This window comes from Streptopelia decaocto (genome assembly GCF_964273445.1).
Source record: "Streptopelia decaocto genome assembly, chromosome: 19".
Classification (NCBI taxonomy): domain Eukaryota; kingdom Metazoa; phylum Chordata; class Aves; order Columbiformes; family Columbidae; genus Streptopelia; species Streptopelia decaocto.
Window position 1 is genome coordinate 6,996,228 of NC_138674.1, and position 4,837 is coordinate 7,001,064.

The following is a 4,837-nucleotide window of genomic DNA, read 5'->3' on the forward strand; positions in this document are numbered from 1 at the left end:
AATTATTGAAGGTTTGACCCAATTAGCAGAACTTGGCACAGCTTTAAATTACTTAGAGCTTTTTAAGGAGGAACCTCTAAATTTGATTTGTGATTTTGAGTACGTAGTCAAGATCTAACACATGTATCTGGTTCTGAACCTTTTTTGTTTGTTTCTTTTTATTAAAAAAAGGGGGGAAGTAGGGGAAACACCACAATACCAATTGTCAAAAGCATTGTATGTGATAAAATACTTTGCAAGTATGACGTAAAACCATGATAAATCAGAAAGAACCTACATTAGTTATGGTCAAATCACTAGTCAATGGAAAAGGCCACATCAATTGATAACCTGGGGAAAAGGTTATGTTTGTGTCATTACAGGCCGAGGATTGAAGTGGATTCAACAAAGATTCAACGGATGCACAGGAGGGAGATAAGTTGTGAGGACTGTTTCAGATGTAAACCATGGATCCTAATTCAGTGTTACAGATGCTCGCAGACCTGGTGGTCTAGAAGCCTATAAGCAAGCAGGTGGTGTACCTTCTGTGGAGAATGGCAATTTGAACAAGCAGCAGGAGATCCAAAAGGGTGATATTATTATTAGATAGTTAATGCATAGATAAGGTAAAATTATGAGATATCTCTACCATAGTAATCTAAGTTTAGCAACTGATAAAGTTTTAGAAGGGATATTAAGGTTAAGCTATCGATCTTTTAAATAGGTTAAGATAACTTTTAAGATATTAATTCAATTATTAGTATATGCTGATGATATTAAGTATGTTACCCTATAAACTGCGCAGTTATAAATCTTTTAGGAATTTAAGAGAACATATTGTATTAACTTGTCTGGTTATTTTGAATCTATTAAAATAGTGTGTTGATAAGGTTGTTATAATGGAATTAAGGTTTTAAGAATAGGCAGGTAGTAGTTTGATCTTATTAAGTAAGGTTTAACTGCATTATATGTAATTGTAATTATGTTGTTAATCACGTGTTCTATGTTGCAGTATATTTCAAAAATGATGCACCGTGCGGTTCAAGGGGCCTGACTAATTCAGGAAAAGAAAGGGGGAAGTGTGCAGGGGTCTTGGTAGATAAAGGTCTGTTGCTGAATTAGTCAGGCTCAAAGGAATCTCAAGGCCGCTTTGAGAAGCTGAATCTGCTGTGAGAAAGAGGGGCGTTCCTCAATCAGCGGGGTCCTGGCATGGCGTGAATCATCGGACGTATCATCAGTGAGACTCCAGAGCACGGACAGCCCACGATACTCATTTAGCGAATCCATGCTTGGAGCGTGGATGCGTGATTAGAATATAGTTACGTATATAAGGTGACTTGTTTCTGTAATAAATGGCTTAGCGTGATTCACATTGAATCGACTGGTTTTGCTGAGTCCTTATCTCGCTCTAACATACATATCATGTGCATGTCCAGTGTGTGCAAGTGAACACAAATACCATCAGCTGTTCCTTGGGGTACCATAAAGGTCAGTGGGACAGAGATGGTGTTCATTGGTCTCTTCCAACCTGCGTTATTGTAGGATTCCATGAATCTTTTCCTTGAAGAGCTCTTTCATGTCAGATTAGACAGAGAAAGATGAAGAAAAAAACAGAGTCAGAAGCAGAGATATAAAATGCCCCAGAGCAAATACAGCAGCTCCTCTGAGGAACGTTTCTCCACTCAAACCCTTGATAGGAAATCTATCAGATACATTTGATGAAAGCAGCTCAGTTTGATCTGCTCACACACTGGACCACAAGGAGGGTGATGGTGGGTACGATGTCGTGTGGTCACTTGTGCCTCAGGAACTCATAGTCCAGTAGGAACCAATGGCTGTGGAGGGGACTGTGAGGTCACTTCTGCCTCTGCAGGGGATTGGCCAACAGCAGGAACACGGCTGGGAAAGGACTGTGAGGTCACACACACGAGACGAGCAATCGCGCCCAATCAGCATGGCTGGATGAAAGGCAGGTCCTGCTTGACCAGCCTGATCTCCTTCTGTGACAAGGTGACCGGCTGAGCAGATGAGGGAAAGTCTGTCGTGGGGAGTGAATCCGCCACACGGGCTGTGGGTGTTGTGTCCTTAGACTGCAGTAAAGCCTGTGACACCGTGTCCCACAGCATCTCCTGGAGAAGCTGCAGCTCATGGCCTGGATGGTGTATCAGCGATGGGTAAAGAACTGGCTGGAAGGCATTTTAGAGCCATTTGTCCCCTTCCTGTTCACATGGGCATCCCATGAATGCATCACTGCTCTACCCCAGTGTAGACAGGCACAAGGCCTTCTCCTCCTGGACCTCTCACCTCACCTGAGCCACTGGTTTCTACAGCAGCCTCATCCTGGACTGTGAGATGCCCAGAACAGCCCTCCCAAGACAGTTTGACGAAGCCTTTTTTCTACACCTTCCCCACATCCCTGCTCAATCCCCTCATGTACAGCTCAAGGACCAGAAAGGTTGGATGCAAGTGGAGCTTTGAGCAAAATGGTCAGGAAAGCTTTGAGGTGCACAGAGAGCCCATCAACGTGTTGGCCTGCTGTTCTCTCTGAAGAGGCCCAGAAGACCAGCACAGCATTTGCTGTGTCCCAGAAACTCGCCTGGAAGGTTGTGATATGGAGAAAAGGTTTGGTCTGGGAAGGGACAGACAGGGGCTGGTGGAACTGGCTGGTGTGACCGTGAGACGTCTCTCCAACACCTCAGAAAAGTCCTGGCTCTCAGGGAGGCTGCGTGGTCCTCTGAGAAAGAAAATATCAAAAATGACTTATCATGGAATCATAGAATAATTGTGGTCGGAAGAGACCCTTAAGATCATCGAGTCCAACCATAACCTAAATCTGGCACTAAACCATGTCCCTAAGAGCCTCATCTATCTTTGTTTTAAACACCTTCAGTGATGGTGACTCCACAACCTCACTGAGCAGTCTGCTCCATTGCTTCAAAACCTTTTCCCTGAAGAATTTATTCCTCATATCCAATCTAAACCTCCCCGTGTGCAACTTGAGGCCATTTCATCTTTTCCTATCACTTGTTACTTGGGACAAGAGACCAACACCCACCATGATAAAACCTCCTTTCAGGTAGTTGTACACAGCGACACGGTCTCCCCTCAGCCTCGTGTTCTCAAGGCTGAACAGCCCCAGCTCCCTCAACCGATCCTCATAAGACTGGTGCTCCAGACCCTTCACCAGCCTTGTCACCCTCCTCTGAACTCTCTCCAGCACCTCAATGTCTTCCTTGCCATGAGGGGCCTAAAACTGCCCCCAGGATTCAAGGTGCAGCCTCACCAGTGCCGAGTACAAAGGGACGATCACTTCTCTAGTCCTGCTAAAGCTCTGATTGAATCAAGGCTTGAACACCTTGCTGTGACCCAGTTTGTGACAGGCTGGACTGCAGACTCCTGAGGTCCCTTCAACCTCAGTTCTCTCATGATCCCATTGTGATGTTGGGCTCTGTTTCAGACTGGAGCAGAGCAGGTGATGATGGGGCAGGATCCACCTGTGCTGTAGGTGACCATCTAAACCAACATCTCAGCCAGTGAACCAGCCAACACCTCAGTGTGACTCGCTCTGGGCAAAGTGTGAGGAGTCCTGGGCAGGGAAGGTTCAGAGGGCATGGGGCGCTGTGCGAGACACAACATGATCTTGGCTTCATGCCTGCAGGCCCATCAGATGTCAGTTGATGTCAATGAAAATTAAAATAAGAAGAACTGAATACAAAGATACAAAGCAAAGGAAGGTGTAAACACACCTTTCTTTATTTTTCTTTGGCAGAGGTGGGGTCTTTTCTTTGGAAAGGAAAGTGTTTTCCAGAACCGGGAATAGATTTAACACACAAATGTCTTCAGCTCCAGGGACACAAACACCTGGTGCCAGTGTAGATGCCCCGGGAACCCCTGCCCAGGCTCCACCTGCACTGCAAGGTGCTCTGGTCTCTCTAGGTCCTGTGTGATAGATGCCAATCCCAGGCCAGCACCTCAGGTACACTGGGCCCCTAAAATGGCCCTGGCTGTTTATGGTGAGACAGCTGATGACTGATGTCTGCCTGGAAAGGCGCACTTTTTTGTTGTTGTTTTGTTTGTGGTTTGTTTTGTTGGTTTTGTTGTTATTGTTGCTGTTTTGGTTTTGGTTTTGGTTGTTATTGTTTAGTTGGTTTGGGGTTTTTTTTGCTTTGTTTTTGGGGGTTTTTGTTTCTTTTGTTTGGTTTGTTTGTTTGTTTGTTTGATTGGAGATTTTTGTTTGGTGTTTTTTTTAACATATTAAATTTGAAAGAAAAAAGCCAAAAAGTGAATTATGGGGAAGGGTACAAAGGATAGGAGAAGAAATATTTGTCTTCCCCTGTACTTCTGTTACCAACATGTCGCGGTTGAGACGGACAAACGACATGGACCAAGTTCTTTCAAGATGAAAGTAATAGGTGCCATTTATTGTTACAAGTGCATTTTTATACAATTCTACCAGTTCATGTGTCTTTTCACTATTGGTTACAAGTTACAGCACTAACATCTCATTGGTTAATTTTGCTATCATCCATGTTATTCTTCTATCCCCTTCTCTCTCACGGGTATATCTCTCCTTTCTCACGGGTACAACTCCATACCTCCAGATACTCCTTTACTCCCATCTTTCTCAAGGGTAAATCTTAATATCTCAAGGCTGATCTCTACTCCCATATTTTCTGTCAAGGACTCCACAGACCCGCTGCAGTTTCCCACACCAACACTCTGTTATTTCTCCCTCTCCTGATTAAATGTCCCTGTCCAAGGACAACTTTCCAGACTGTCTGGACGTTTGCCCTTCCCAGTACTCTCAGGTTTCTCCTCCACTTGCTCTTTGGTCATTCAGTGGCCTCTCAACTGTCTG